The 16797-nt window shown below is 39.8% G+C and overlaps 1 protein-coding gene and 1 non-coding gene across 14 annotated transcripts in view; one reads left to right on the forward strand and one right to left on the reverse strand.

Annotated features, from left to right (window-relative positions):
* Chd9 (chromodomain helicase DNA binding protein 9) overlaps positions 1–16797 on the reverse strand; it is a 243065-nt gene that overhangs the window by 167364 nt on the left and 58904 nt on the right. For 3 of the 13 annotated variants that reach the window (XM_063247105.1, XM_063247110.1, XM_063247104.1), the window contains exon 2: positions 12356–12487. The exons of 3 other annotated variants lie outside the window; for them this stretch is intronic. The gene's annotated coding sequence lies outside the window, so the exon portion shown is untranslated. Of the gene's footprint in view, positions 1–3667; positions 5677–9762; positions 9923–9999; positions 10100–12355; positions 12488–16797 lie in introns of those variants that run through there. 7 more of the 13 variants (XM_063247117.1, XM_063247103.1, XM_063247118.1 and 4 more) reach the window with 5 other exon arrangements.
* Positions 12392–12493, forward strand: LOC111753866 (small nucleolar RNA U13). The gene has a single exon (XR_002788641.1). It is a non-coding gene; the product is annotated as a small nucleolar RNA U13 (small nucleolar RNA).

Genomic DNA, 16797 nt, shown 5'->3' on the forward strand with positions numbered 1-16797 from the left:
GTTCAATTGCCAGCACTACAAGAAAAATAAAAGGATATATGTATATATGTTAATAAATGTAAACTTCCTTTCTATCTCCCTTCCACCTTCCTTTCTCCTCCCTTCCACCTTTATGGTGGTCATCTCTATCATCTTTCCTACAGTCCCAAAAGCCTTAGTCATTAAAACCTTCTCATGACCATTAGGCTTCTGAGTCTTTTGCCTCTCCAACCTCGCTGTTCCAACATGCTTTGGGGATCTTTTCATTCATATGACCTACGTGTCTTGTATAGTTTCTGGCCTCATACAATTATTACAAGTATACTATCAATGGTAATTTTGCCAAAAAAATCCGTGTGCTTTCTTAATCTATTTTTGACCACTAAGAAAACACTTTGCCACTCCTAACCAAAAAGAAAACAGAGGCTAAACACAAATGCTAGATTTCATAAGAAACCTCCAGTTATCTATGCATGCCTTATCATATACCATTTATAAGTGCTTTTAGAACAAAGACTATGACTTACTCATTTCAAGTACCAGCTACCACACTCCTTGGTCAATAAGAAGGTATGTTTAAGTACTTTCTAAATTCAATTTAATTAATCACTTCACTTTTTCTCAGCTTCTAAAATACTACACTACCTTGAATTTTATTTCTTGTGCATTTTCTTGCTACTGATTGATTTTAAAGTGGTGTAACACATATAGATGTCTATGCAGAGATCTCAAGTCTATCAAAGTCACTTACCATTTCAAATTCAATTACGTCTTGACACATCTTTAATATAATCTTCTAAAACGTAAACACATATTCAAACCGTTGAGCAGTTCAATTTCATTTTGCTGAAATACTACGTTGCTTTAAAAAGTTCTTTTTTATAACTAATATAAAGGTATAAAATGTAATTTCATACTATTTTCAGGACATCACATAGCATCTTAGTGTCCTTGAGTTTCTGACTTAAGAGTAACAAAACAATAGCCTGGTCCCTATTTTATGTAATGCATATGCCATGCCCTATCACTAGCTCCAAAACCTTGGTCATTTCTGAAAAACCTCTATCTCAGAAACAATACATACCTTTGCAATACTTTTTCCCCCTTTCTGCAAAGCCCTATTTCAAAGTATATTGTACTGGACATATTATCTAAAAGCTATCAAAAGGATAAAGCAAAAGGATACTAAGTTCAAGCCTAATCTAGACAATGGAACAATTTAATTAAATCATAGCAATTCAGTGAGATACAGCTGCAAAATAAATGAAAAAAGGGCTATGAATGTAACTCAGTGCAAAAGCCTAAGTACAATCTGTGGCACCACAAAAATGAATGAACAAAACAAAACCTATCCAATTCACTTTGACAAAATTTTTTCTCTTCCTCTGTATACTTTAGTAAAGCTTCTTGACTAAGCTATAGGTAAATATTTTCATTCCTCACAAGTGGTATCGCCAGGGCTGGGGATTTAGCTCAGCAGCATAAGCGCCTGCCTTGCAAGCAGGCAGTCGTGAGTTTGATCCCTGGTACCGATAAAAAGGAAAAAGACAAAAAAAAAAAAAGTGGTATCGCCTAAAATGGTATAATGTTCAATCTATTTTATACTTGATCTTAACCAAAAGGATGAGAAGCATTACCAATCTTTTTGTTTTTTTTTTTTTTTTTTTTTTTGGTACCAGGGATCAAACTTGTGACCTCGCACTTGCCAGGCAGGCACTTAAGCCACTGAGCTAAATCCCTGGCCCTGTTCAATCTATTTTAAAAACTATGCTCCTCCTAACAATCAAGAACAGGCACAGTGTCTCTTTACCATTCAACTATTACTTGAAATGTACAGAGTTCTGTTCTATAGGATTATAGTATCTGCTATAATCCAACAACCCTAACATAGGTACCTATTTGTAAACTAAAAATTTTTTGTATTTATTATGTTATATTCCTTTGTACCATATCTCATTTAAGTGGAAATGGCTATTTGTGATCAAATACTTATCTTGGAGACTTCAAAAATTAATACTTATCAGATATAGTATGTAGCATGTTAAACTGTACAACTGAATGTGAGCTAACTGGCCCTTTCATGTATTGCTAGAAAAAAGTACAAACTGGAATAACAATTTTGGAAAATTGTAACACATTATTACTGAAGCTGAATGCATGCATATTGACACATAATTGTTCTACTTTTAGAATAACATGCGTACACAGAAATTTGTACATTTATGCAGTACAAGTATAAGAATGTTCACATCAGTTTTATAATAGCCCAAAACTAAAATTGTCCATCATACATTAGAATCAACATCAATAAAATGAAAGAGGTACTAAATGAAAGAGGTACTTCAAACAGACTAGTCTCACTGAAATATTAAACTAAAGAACACACTCTATGGCTCTACTTAATGAAGTTCAAAACAGGCAAAACTAACCTATGGTTTTAGACGTCATATTCATCCTTGGGAAGGCAGAAAGCAAATGGCAGTTAAAAAAGCTATGAAGAGGAGCTTCAGAATTGCTGATCGTGAAAATTTTTTTAACTTGGGTGGTAGTTTGAGTGATATGTTTATAATAAATCACAGACTTACATACTTGTGACATATATAATTTCCTGCATGTGTATTATAACTAAGAAGTTTTTAAAAACTAACTGAGCCAGGCAAAGTGGCACGTGCCTATAATCCCAGACATTTTGTGGAAGCTAAGACGGAAGAATCACAAATTCAAGGTCAGCCTGGGCAATTTAGCAAGACACTGTCTCAAAATTTAAAACAGGGCCAGAGGATGGAGTGTATTCCGTAGGTTTAACCTACAGTACCACAAAATAAATATCCTAAATTACAATACAACAAGTAAATATTTAGAAATAACAGAATACATGGCATTCCAAAAAACTGGCAATAAAACACAGCGTGGTCTTTAAAAGGATTTCAGCAATTCTGTACATTGCTGTTTTCAACACACTTTCATCAAAGTAGAACTACTAAGTGTGTCTTATATTTGTTTGTTTTGTCTTTTTCGTTTTTATTGGCACCAGGGATTGAACTCACGACTGCCTGCTTACAAGGTAGGCGCTTATGCCGCTGAGCTAAATCCCCAGCCCCAGTGTTTCTTACCAGTGAATTTGGTAAATTTTGGAATCTCAGAAAGCGTCGAGTCCCTCAAGTAATTGAGTTTCTCTATTACCTCCGTTGTTTCAATTGTGAAACAGACTAAGTGTGACAAATCTGTAACCTTAAATTCCGTAATTTATTTTAGGTAAAGGAGCTCAATCTTTGAAACAAAAAAGTGTAATAAATATTTACTTGCTCTTTTTGACTTTTATTTTTGGAGTGTTCGGGAACAACCCTTGACTCACACTTGGCAAATGCCAAATGAGCTCTACCTCCAGCTCTAAGTGATGTTTAAAAGATAAATACTGCAAAGACAGAAACATGGAATTTTAAAATCTAAACTTGCCTGACCTGTGATTCAATGTAAAACTTTGGGATAAAACAAATTTTATACACAAGTTATAAAATAACCATTATCCTAACCACATTTTTTTCTTTCTCTTACAAAAGAACATGTTAACAGTTATTTTTGACCACTGAACAAGATCATCTCTTTTGCAGGTTTAAAACAATATGTCTATATAGCAAAAAATAAAAGTTTAAAATTATTAAAGTTTTAGGTAGCTTGTAACACATGCCTGTAATTGCAGTACTCAAGAGGATGGTGAGTTCAAAGCCAGCCTGGCTACACAGCAAGTTAAAGTCCAGCCTGGACCACACAGTAACATTTTGTCTAAAAGAAAAGAAAGCTGTTAAGTATAGGAATAAGAAAACAAAACTATATATTTACTTGGTTAACTTCACTTAATACCAAGTTATAACAAAAATATCAATGTCTGATAGCTATGTCAGTGGCTAATGATTATCTGTGCTACAGTTTTTTACTCTTACTAAAACTGTAAATATCAGACTACCCATAAACTAAGAAATAACAAGTGTTACTGTCCTAAGAACATCAAGATTACACAACTTTTATATTCTATACTATCAACCTAATACGTGTACTCATCTAAGATTATATAGATGATAATTGTCTTTTTTTTTTTTTTTTTTTTTTTTTTTTTTGATACTGGGGATTGAACTCACAACCTTGCACTTGCCAAGTAAGCGCTTATGCCATTAGGCTAAATCCCCGGCCCTAGATGATATTTTCTAAAATGCTTGGGACCAAAAGCATTCCACATTTTAGAATATTTCCATATACATATATCTCAAGGCTAATTATAAAAATCATTTTTTCATATATACCTTCTATACACAACCTGAAGAAAATTTTATGCAATATTTTTAGTGCACCTTCATTCTGAATGCAACCTATTAAATGAGATCATGTATGAAATTTTCCACTTGTGTTCTCATGTCAATACTCAAAATTTTTCACTTTTGGCAGCCCAGTGGTAAAGCACTGGCTTAGCATACAGCAGGTCCTGAGTTCAATCCCCACTAATAGATAACTAAATCTTTCGAATTTTCAACTTTGGATTTTTACATTAGAGTTGCTCAATTTGCCTTTGAGTTTAACAATTCTCTTAAAATCTACTTATCTGATCTGAATTACAAGAATATTAAATGTTCAAAAACTGAACCCGTTAAGATCTCAGTTACCAGGGATTTTAAAACATAAACATGAAGCTTGCTTTTCTTTTCACACTCTATGTCTCAGTGTAGTATCACAGAGATACTTAAATGTATCCTGAGGTACCACTCCCATAAAGGCAGACTCATCAGTCTTTTGAGGTAGTTAGCTAGAGACGGTTTCAAAACTTAAAAAAAAAAAAGTTTAAAAGTCTCACTATATAGTTTAGGCTGGACTTGAATTCTCTATGTAGTTAGTCCCAAACTCTCAGTGATCCTACTGCTTCCCTTTCGTCATTTTCATCTCAGTAAATCACACTCCATCACATATCTAGTTCTTTATATCAGGAAACATCAATGAAATAATTTGACACCTTTCCTCTGACACTGAATCTATCATGAAGCTGTCAACTGTCCACCTGCTACTTCCCACATTTTGCATCTCCCATCTCACATACATATAAGTATTTCAGAGGAAATGCAAAGAAAATATATAGAACCTCCTTTTACTTTCATTCATGTCTGTATCTGCCACCCTTACATCCAGTTACAATCATCTTACATAAATAACTACAGTGTATTTTTGCTTTTATTCTTGCCTTTCTCCAGTCTACTCTCAAAGTGGTATTTTTTTTCAAAGTGGTATTTTAAAAAGATATAGTAAATTCTTTGTCTGATTCTCTTCAAACATAATTCTCTCTTCTAGGAATATCTTTTCCTTCTACTTTTTGGGCTTATTTTTTTATGCTGTGTGTTAAATATCACCATCTGAGAGAAGCTTTCTCTGACCACAGATGCTAAAAATCTTCCCCATTTGTCTCTCAGCATTCTGCTCTTTTCTTTCATTGAATTTATCTTGTCATTTTACATTTATCATGTATTTGTTCTTTATAAGACCATAAGTCCATGAAGGCATGGATCACTTGTGTACTTAATGGGAGTAAAATATAATAAATTAGCAAATTCATAAATCTGTTTAGTGAGTGACCTAGATAGAAACCAAAAATAAATTACAATTGAATGTGGCTTCCCTTTCTCTGGATCTCCCACTGTCACTTGATCAGGTTTCCAACTGGAAGAAAAAGAGCAAAAATGTTTCCTAAAAACTGGTGATACAACAAAGTAAACATCAGGAAGTTATATTTCATAAGTTAAATAAGTGAGACATTATAATAATTCATGAGAAATCTCTAAGGGCCACAATAGCAAAACACTCCTTCCACAAGGCAGAATCAGACCTGAGTACTAAACTGCAACACTTGAAGAGGTAGAAATAAGAGTAAAGCCCCAATAAGGAAGTAAACAAAAGCGTGAAGTGCTGGAAGTTAGTAGTTAAAAAACAGGTAATTGGCACCTTAAGTAAAAAAGACTTAAATGTAAGAAAATTATATTCCACTTATAAGTAACAAACGCTAAATTGTATTATCATGTAAGAAATCTATATCCCATGTTAAGACTACAACTACTACAAAGCACTTAAAAGGTTAAAATAAAATCACTTGTTTCTGAGTTGGGGTCTATGTACCCCAGGCTTATCACAAACACAAATTTCCTCTGCCTCCAAAGTACTGGCTCTTTTCTTTTTTTGGGGGGTAGGGCAGGGAGGGACATAGGATGATACAAGGAGTGGCTCTACAAATAAGCCACAATTGCAACGCACCACTTTCAAAAATTATATGTATGCATTATGTATTATACTGGGGATTGAAGTCAGGGTCTTGGCCCTAAACTACATCCTCAGCCTCTACCCATCACCTTTCATGAATTGCCCAGGTTGCCCTTGAAATTGTGATCCTCCTTCCTCAACTTTTGGGAGTACAGGGATTACAAGTGTGTGCCATTTTATCTCTTTAAGTGTCCATAAATTTCTTGACACCAACTTTTAAAGTTTTTAAACAAGGGGCTGGAGATTTAGCTCAGCAGCGCTGTAAGCGCCTGCCTTGCAAGTGTGCAGTCGTGAGTTCGATCCCTGGTACCAATAAAAACGAAAAAGACAAAAAAAAAAAAATTTTTTTTGATAAGTTCTATAGTGTTCTATATTTCATCTCATTTTGATATACGTGATTGAAAGAACAACTATTATAAAGATAACAAAATATACTGTGATACCTATTACTGTTATCCCAGTAACCTGTTGTGAAGTTCTGTATCAATTTCACTGTACGATCTTAGTTGGTTTTATTGTCCTGCTCTGTTGTATACTTTCAAAATAAAATTTAAAAAAAATAAGTTTTTAAACACATCTATGGGCTTTCACTAGTTTTCACTCTGACCAACTGTCTCAAATTTTTACATTCTTACCTGTGCTATTTATTCACTGTACTGACTATCTGATGAAATTTCCTCAGTACATGTTTTATTTCATATTTTTTCTTTTAGATTCTGACCTTTTAAACTTTTAATTGGTTTGTCTACTACTTACATCAACAAACAAAATTAACCTGTAGAATATCCAGTATTTTCACACATACCAAATTTTACTATTAGTGATAGATGATAGATTTTAATTCTAAATTTGTAATGCTACTTCAGTGCTTGCCCTAAATTTATAAATTAAGCCTCTCCCTCAGCAATAGCTTAGCTAAACCATGCAATGCCTTAAACCAGTAGTGGCAAATCTATGGCACATATGCTGCAATGGGTACTCAGAGCCCTCTGTCAGCACATAGCCAAGTTGCCCCAGCAGCCAAGCATAAACTATTCAGGTTTAATTGCAGTGTTGGCATTTTGCGGTACATAGGTGGTCTTTGGGCTGCAATTTGAGTACCTGATCTCCAAAAAGTTCACCATCACTGTCTTATACAATGCATTCAATTGCATTAGATGGGGGGGGGGGGTCCTTAAAATACTTCCAAGGCAAAAAATCCTGATTTTGTTAATCCTCAATCTTGTCCTAGGTATTTTCCATTGAGGACATTGCTTTATCTTTATTAGTATCTGTTTACTTAAGGTTTTTCTTTACAAAAAAATTTTAAGAAAGCTAACTATTCCACTATTTGTTTTAAAACCTGTGTCTTAAATCCATAGCTACTGACGCACATCTCTAGCTCTGTTTTTCATTTTTTGAGGCAGGATCTCGCAAAATTGCCCAACTGGTCTCAAAGTTGTCATCCTCCTGCCTAAGCCTCTAGAGAGTTGCTGAAATCACAGGCATATATATGGCTTCTGCCCTTTCCTCTCTTTTTCTCCTCCTTCCCAGTCCCGGGATTTGCAATGCAGAGTCTATATAGCAAGCTACATGCTGAGCCCTTTATTTTTTAAAACAGGGTTTCACTATGTTGCTAAACAGCCAGGCTGGGCTTGAATCTGTGATCTTACCTCAACCTCTCAAGTGTGCTGGGATTACAGCACACCATGTGAAGCTTCTTGCTGTAACATTTGAAATCCAAATATGCTTTTTGTATTTAAGAGAACAGACTTCAGGAAATACTTAAAATCCTAAAATTGTAAAACTGGAGGAAACTGAATTTTATACCAGAGAAATTTAAGGGCTACAGAGATCAGGAAACCTGACTACAGCTACACAGCCAATTATGTCTAGATTCTTTCCAATCAGGACTCCAAGTCAAGAAGTGTTTTGGTGGTCAACAGTTTTTTCTAATGCTCTCAGGATAACACCCATTCTTGACCAATGACAAGTTGCTGGGGTTTTGTTTATTTGGTTTTGTTAAGTACAATACCTACTTCCCTGAAAATGTTCAAGGATGACAGTCACCCTTACCTTGTGAGGCAACTACTCCCCCAATGAATTTCATGTCCGTATTATATGATCTTTACTTTATAGGCAACGCCCAGTCCTGAGACCTGCCAATACTCTGCAGTACATTGTAACTAAAATGAACTGTTAAAAAGAAACAGAAGTCTTCCAAGACCCATACATAACACAAGTTAAACATATTGTAAGCTAAGGTTTTTTCCTTGAATCAAATAGCCTATAAAATGCTTCACCTAAATTCAGGTTTTAAAATTCCAACAGAACAGAAAACAGCCACTATAACAAAGTAAAAACTCTGCAATGTGAAATCCTCTCTTCAATTCAACCTGGTAGTTTTTTTTAAAACTATTGTAGTTATGTACAGAGTTTAGGTAAAGTAACATTGTAGGTAAGTACTTTTCTCTGTTCAAATCAGTTGGTTAAACAGAATTGGAGAATTTGAAAACAGAAACGGAAAAATCAAAAGCAGCATGCAAAACTGAGAAAGTGAATTGTGAGAGTGATTTTAATGAAGATGAATTTTATTTAAAAAGGGAGAATTCTGAAGATAGTATTTCACACGGATAAAAGTCACAAGTGTCATACCCGAGGTTTCCAGGAAAAGAATTGTGCAACACTGTTAATACAACTTTTAATTCTCATCTACTTTACTCCGAAGTTTTTTTCTTCCTTTTTAAAAGGCAAAAATAAAACCAAAAAAGGAATAAACAGAAACCACTCTATAAACTGGAGGTGACTGGCCAGTAAAACACCAAGCTTTCCGGGTCACGCTTGATTTAGGGATGGATGTCCCAGAAGAGAGCTCTGGAACCACCCATCTTGTCCCACACCCAAGCAGACACTAAGACCTCCTTAGTAGCGGCGCTTAGACACAGTCAGGGGCTGCCGGGATCTGCGCCACGACGCGGACGTGAAGAGGCCTTCGGGGTGCGAAGGACCGCTGGGAAGGCAGGGTGCTCGCGACCAAGAAGCGAGGCCTGGGAAAGTGCCGTGGGCGTCCCGTGCTCGGGGCACCCAGCGCTCGCGCGGGACGCCCTGTCATGAGTCACGGAGGCGAGACAGCGAGCGGGCGGGCGGAGACAGAGGCTGCGGATGGAGGGAAGCCCGACCCTCGCGAGGGAACCCAGCAAGGAGGGAGGCCCCGACTTGAAGCGGGGCGGGGAAGGGGAGCCCGCCTCCCCGACGCCCTGCCCACCCGGCCCTCACCTCCATCCGACGCAACAGGCGCGGCGGCCGGGGCCGACCCGGGGGCTGCGGGCTGCTGGCTGCGGGTCGGGGGGCACCGCGCGCAGCCATGACAGCGCGGGCGGGCGGCGAGCTGGTGGGCCGCACGTGCGGGCAGCGCCCCTCCCCGGCTTCCCCGCGCGCCCACCCCTCACCTTCCCGGGCAGCCCGGCCCGCCCCGACACCTCCCTCCTGACCGAGCAGCGGGCACGTACTCACCGCCGCTCGCGGGTTCTCGCGCTTCGCCATGGCCGAGACGCCCCCGCTACCCCCAGCCTCGACCGAGACTGACACGCGCGGCTGGCCGGGCGGGGGCGGCCTCCGGCGACCACCCCGCTGACAGAACCCGCCCCCGCCTCTCCCCACCAGTTGAGCGGCGGCCGCTGCCCTCGTTGGCCCCGGGCTTCCTCTCCACGCCTGAGGCGGCGGGTGGCAGCAACGGGCGGCCGCACTTACCGGCGGCGCGGCCAGGCCCCCCCCTTTCAGCGCGGGGCCAGCAGGGAGAGAGGGAGGAGTGCAGGGCACCGCCTCCCCCGCGCCGCCACGCACCCGCCTGATTGGTCCGGTTCACTCCCCGGCGCGACCCCACCAGCCCCTGCGAGCGGCACTCCGGCAGCACCGGCACACATTTGCATATTTGTGCCCGCGCCGCTGATTGGCCGGGGCGCGTAGGGGTGGCTGTGACCGCCACCGCTTCCGTCGCCGTTTGGGCAGAGTCGGGCTTCCCCGGAGGGAGGATCCCCTCGCTGCTCCCAGTCTCTCGCCGCCAGGCCCGACCTAGGGCACAGGACGATGGGAGGCGGGGTCGCCGCCCTGCAGACTCCAACATGGCCCCGCCGCGCCGCCGACCCAATCGCCGGCGCGGTTACTCCCGGAGCCCCAGGCGGCCTAGGGGCGGGGAAGGGCTGGGGCCGGGCGCCCTCTGGCCGGAGCGCAGAGCAGTGCAGTGTCCCGGGCTCCCCTCGCCGCCACGTCAGGCCGCGCCCTCGAGACGGCCTCTCCCCTCACGCCGCCACGTCAGGCCCTGGCCGCGAGCTGGTCGGCGGCGGGGTCGACGCCGAGGTCACTCACACGCAGGGCATCTCCGAGCCTGCCAAGGGTTCCCCATAGCCTCCCTTTCTAAACGGCCATGAATCCCGATCCACAGTCTCTTTGCGCCCTGAGACCCCAGTGACAGCGCCGGTGCTGTAAAATCGGGAGCATGGGAGCAACGATGCAGCAACACAGGCCAGGTGTTCACTCAGCACCTGCCGCAGAAAAGGCGCCAGCCAAGGAGACCTGGCCGCGATTCCCGATCCAGAGCAGGGACTGACCCCGAGCCTGACACTTAGGAAGGCAAAGAAAGAACAATCAAAAGAAGTAGGGCCAAAAATTAGAATAAGGGAGAGGGGAGACTGTGCCACGCAGGTGCTGGGACACCTGGGTTCTCTGTCACTAATTAACCAAATGACCTACATTAAATCTTAACATGTCCCATGGTCTCGGTTCTCCCTTCTGTAAAATGAAGAGGCTGGACAAATTTTCTAAAGCCTCCAACTCTAAAATTCTGTGGGTCTTTATTTTCTGGCCCACAATTGACCCTGTTACCTAATTTAAAATTGAAAATCTAAGCTAAAATGCGAGATAGACAAAAAATAATTGAATGCTTGAACTTTCATCAGCCTACCAGTGTTTGTTCAAACTATTTGCTGTTTTCAAATCCAGTGTGGGTGGTATTTAGCGTTTGCCTTCCAGGTGATGGAAATCGCTTGAATTTCGCACTCTAAAAAAGACTATCACTGTCTTGTGTATACCTGGCCAGATAGAACAACCAGGTTATACCAGTGCTAGTGGCTAAGTTATTTTATTCTTTATATTCCCTCATAAAGTGCTGGAAGAACAGATCAACACAACTCTAGCTAAGATATTGAAGGGCCTGAGAGGAAACCCTGGTGGAAAGCAGAGTTACAATTACTGCTTTGATTGCCCTCCAGGATACTTAATAACAACCTCATACTGCAGTAGAATAAGGAGGCACAGAAACAGTTAATATTTGATCTCCCTACACTACTTATTTGAATACTGCTTCAGTTTGTAAATATAACTTGTGTCATCTTTAAAGCCAGTAACATCTCATTTGGCATAACAGCAAAAGAAGTATCTTATATAAATGAAAAACCTGGGCCATTTTAAAGAACTTTCCTTCCTATTATCCAATGGTAAAGTTTTATATTTTCTTGAACACAAGATTCTGAAAGTTACTTGGTGATTAAGGCTTTATCAACAGTATTGTATTCTATTATGATCAATAAATGCCTTAAACAGTACAATTTATTCCTATATGACCTCCAGCATGCTGCTTATTTTTATTTCTAACATATCTGCTTCTCATATGTTTCTTTTCTCCTTCTTGGGGTGACACTTCTCAATGCTTTACCAAACAACCTTCTTTTCTACTTTTTAAAAATGTTTCTATGCAAACTACAAACTTAGACACAGATATATTTTGCTTAGTTTATAGACTCAAGATTTTGTTTCACTTTTGTGGTGCTGGGGATCAAACCTAGGACCTTGTACATGTAAAAGCAAGAGCTCTACCACACTAAGCCACATCCTCAGCCAAGACTCAGATTTTTAGTAAAGTTTTTTATGAGGTTCTCTTGCAGGTAACATACAGGAGCTGTATTTTGACAGCTTGAGTGACTGGTTTTCATTTAGTTCTCAAATGTTAGTAGTATTCTCTGTAACAGGTTTCTGGGTATGTGGACTCTAGAAATCAAGTTATGAGAGAGGATGACACTGAACCTCAAAATTTAGGAACCAGACATATTACCCTGTGCAACTGAAGTCCACAAGAATCAGTGTCATGATCCTCAGGTTCATAAGCGTGATGATTGGGTGCTCATGCTCCATGCGTGACATGTGCCTCCTTTGAACCTTGTTACGACCTCGGCACATTAACCATCTGACGTGAAAAAAAAAAAAAAATCAGTGTCATGAAAAACATCAAAATCTAGCAATGCTGGCTTTCCATTACCATCAAGCATTGCAATGTGCAAGGCCAAGCAGCATTCACACTTGCCAGGTTCTACCTCCCTGCTCTAGAGCAAGCAAGACTGGCTTTATGTCTTTCAAAGCACAGAGCCTCATACCTGAGGATACAATGATTTGTTACCAGAAAGTCTGTGCTATGACAGGTCTCAACTCCCTGAATGAAACAGCCTACAATGGGTGTTATTTACTGAAGTTTAACCAGTCTCAAGCTTTGTAGTAAGAGTTTATATCTAAGTAGGTGTAATGGTGCGTGCCTATAACCCTACCTTTGGGAGGCTGAAGCGGGGAGAAGCTGCAAGTTCAAGACCAGCATGGGCAACGTAAATGGATTCAAGACCAGACTAAAATACATCAGGAGACCCTTGACACAACGACAACAACAAAATATATATGGATATTTGCTATTTCATTTTACTTTTACACACATTCAATGAGGAAAATATTCTTTTTCCACTTTTACAAATGAACAGGTTCAAAACCTACCTAAACTGTGTAGTCACTGAGTGACAGAAGTAATATTCAAATCTAGACCTGCTGGCCCCAAAATCTATTACTCAGTGGTACAATTCCATATTTTTTCTTTTTAAAAACTGCTTCAGCACCTCAGAAGGTACAGTTTACCTGCAAAAATAGTTCAATTGAGTTGCCAAAAGATTATTTTACAATTCAAATTAGTGGAATTTTCCTGCAATTTTGGTGACAATGGGTCATAGATCACAACTTACTGGTGAACTTCATGATGGAACTGTGGTTGGTGGGGGACAAAGGATCAGTTGATTTTCACAATTTGGGTAAGAAAGAAGGATATTTTCATGGGTTAGGACAAAAGTGACTTCATTTCCTGATCACTTTTGGGAAAAATAATATACTCAAGCTCTGAAAACTAAAAATAAGCATTAGATCCTACCTCAGTAATACCTGCAAAAATGAAACCCACACCAGACCAACCAAGTCCCAGTGTATGAGGAGCAGCCCCAAGGTACCATGAGGCTGATGAAAAAGAGGTAGGGTGCAAATTATCGATAGATAATATATAGTTCTGGATGGCAATAATAAGACCAGCTGGATCTCGCAATTTGGGTCAGAAAGAGGGGCATATATACGGGTTACAACAAAGGTGACTTCATTTGGCTGGAATGTCTTAATATTGATGAGTACGGCACATCTCTGGAGCCAGAGAAGCACCACATAGAATGCTAACGGTTTTATCGAGAATGGTTCACTGGGAAACTATGCAGGCAAAACTAATGAGGGCTATTGCAGGGCAATCGTGGCAGTTAGGGCTCAAGAGGGCTAGAGTTGTGTTAAACTGGATCCATAAACCATGGAAGAGTCAAAACAACCAAGAAAAAGATCAAAGTTGAAGGACTCAAACCCTGATTTCAAAACTTACTATAAAGGTACAGTAATCAAGAAAGTGTGTAACCAGATGTAGTGGTACATGCCAGTAATCCCAGTACTCTAGAGGCTGAGGCAAGGAGATAACCATTAGTTTAAACCATTAGTTTTTTTCTGTCTCAAAAAAGAAAAGAAAAAAACAACTGTGGTGTTGGCATAAGGACAAACACATAGAGCAACAGACTAGAATAGAGGGCTGAGAAACAAACATTCATATGTATGGTTGGCAGAGGGAAGACAGTATTTAAATTGGAAAGAATAGTCCTTTCAACAAATGGTGCAGTTGTCACTGTACATATGCATCCTAGAGAATGAGGTGAGTCAAGTGAAAGGATGACACAAGAGGAGCCCAAGTTCAAGCCTAGCCTTAGCAATGTGCCAACTTAGACTCCATCTCAATAAAACAAAACAATATGGGTTTGGAAGCCACAAACGATGGCACACATCTATAATCCTATCAGCTAGGAGACTGAGGTAGGAGGATCATCAGCTGGAACACAGTGAGTTCAAGGTTAGCTGGAACTACATATTGAGACCCTGCCTCAAACCCTATATAAGTGGAGGAGAGGGTGCTCCAGATGTAGGTCAGTAGAGAGGCCCTGTGTTCAAGCTTCTGTACTGCCAAAAAAAAAAGAAGAAGAAGAAGTTGGAATCCTACCTCACACTACACAAAACAATGAATCCAAAGGGGTCTCACACTTAAATGTAAGAAGCAGAACTACAAAACTTTAGGAAGAGACTGTGTGTGGTGGCACATGCCTGTAATCCTAGTACGTGGGAGGCTATTGGAGGAGGATCATAAATTCAAGGTCAACCTGGGCTACATAACAAGTCCAATAGTGGCCTAAGGTACAAAAAGAGAAACACCCCCCGAAAAAAAAAAAGCAAAAACAAAACTGTATGAAGAAAAATAGGAGTAAATCTTCAGGACTGGGGGTCAGGCAATGTTACACATAACACCACAAGTATAACTGACAAAAGAAAACAGATAAATTTGATTTCACTAAAAAGTTTTTTTTTTCAGCCGGGCGTGGTGACTCACGCCTGTAATCCCAGCACTTGGGAGGCTGAGGTGGGAGGATTGTTGCGAGTTCGAGACCAGCCTGGGCTACAAAGTGAGCTCAAGGCCAGCCTGAACTACATAGCAAGACCCCATCTCAAAACACACACACACACACACACACACACACACACACACACACAAAGTTTTTTTTCATAAAGAGTTTTGTGTCAGAAACCAAAGGAAAAGCTAAGCTGAATTCCATTTTGTGCTTCAAAAAACATCAAGAAAATGAAAAGAAAGACAAAACACAAAATATTCACAAATTATGTATCTGGAAAAAATCTGGTATCCACAATATATAAAGAGCTCTCTTACAGGTAAAAAAAGAAGGGCAGAGGAGTGGAGAGACAGAGAAAGAGAAAGAGAGAGAGAGAGAGAGAGAGAGAGAGAGAGAGAGAGAAAAGTACAATTGAATTGAATTGTACAATTGAATTACAATTCAACAACTTAAAAAAAAAAAAGTTAAAGCAAGGAGATCTAGCACACCCTAGGCAATTTACCAAGACTCTGTTTAAAAAAACAAAATAAAAAGGAGTGGGAATGAAGCTCAGTGCAAAGGCTCAATCCCCAGTACCACTCCACCTCAAGAAAAAAGGTGGTCAAAGCGTCTGGAGAAACATTTATCCAAAAAACATATGCAAGCAGCCAGTATGCACATGAAAAGGTGCCCAGCACATTAGTCACTAGAGAAATGCAAAATCAAAACCAGGATGAGATAATCACACCCATTTGGACAGCTACAACAAAAATGACAAATAATAACAAGTGTTTTTGAAGATTTAAGATTTGGAGATTTTGAAGATTTTGAAGATTTTGAAGATCTGGGGATTTAGCTCAGCGGCATAAGTGCCAGCCTGGCAAGTGTGTGGTCGTGAGTTCGATCCCTGGTACCGATAAAAAAGAAAAAGTCAAAAAAAAGGCTTAACTGTTAAGTGTCCATCAACTGAGGAATGGATAAAAAAATTGTGGTATTTTTATACAATGGAGTAGTACTCAGTTATGAAGAATGATCACACTGAGATATTTATAAATAAATGGACGCAGCTTGAGACCATACTCATAAGTGAAATAAATCAAAATCACATGTATAAAAACCGAATAGTTTCCCTAGTGTAAGAAATGGTAAGAGTACATAAGATTTTACGGGAATCATGATTCCCCATTACCTTGCTTTGAAGCCTTATAATGCTTTCATTCATTAGTTGGTTTTATCCTGGTTTGTCTGATTTTATTATGTGTAATGGTATGAACAGCTATTTTGAAGAAAACAAGACATTATGGCAAGGGCTGGGGATTTAGCTCAGCGGCATAAGCACCTGCCTTGCAAGCAGGCGGTCGTAAGTTCAATCCCGGTACCAATAAAAATGAAAAAAGACAAAAAAAAAACAACAACATTATGGCAGTCATTGCTGACTTAATATCATCTTGCTTTGAAGTCCTACCATGCTTTTGTTCCACTGGTTCTATCATGTTGTATCTTACTGGATTTTAATATGTGTGATAGTCTAAACAATTTTTTTATGGAAAATGAGATAATATAGTAGCCTTTGTTCATTTTCTGTTATTTGGTTCTGAATGCCCTGTAATACTTTCATTCTCTTAATGGTTTTATACTATTTTGTTATGTTTGATACTATTATATGTGAAGGTGTGCGCAACTATTTCAAAGAAAGAGACTTTATGGTAGCTACTTTATGGTAGCTAATATTGGGTTGTCTTATGGTGAAGTACTGTGTTGCTTACATTTTTCTCTTCTGATC

The sequence above is a fragment of the Cavia porcellus genome, unplaced genomic scaffold (assembly GCF_034190915.1).
Source record: "Cavia porcellus strain 051 isolate PalLab524CR breed Dunkin Hartley unplaced genomic scaffold, mCavPor4.1 scaffold_4, whole genome shotgun sequence".
NCBI classification, from domain to species: Eukaryota; Metazoa; Chordata; class Mammalia; order Rodentia; family Caviidae; genus Cavia; species Cavia porcellus.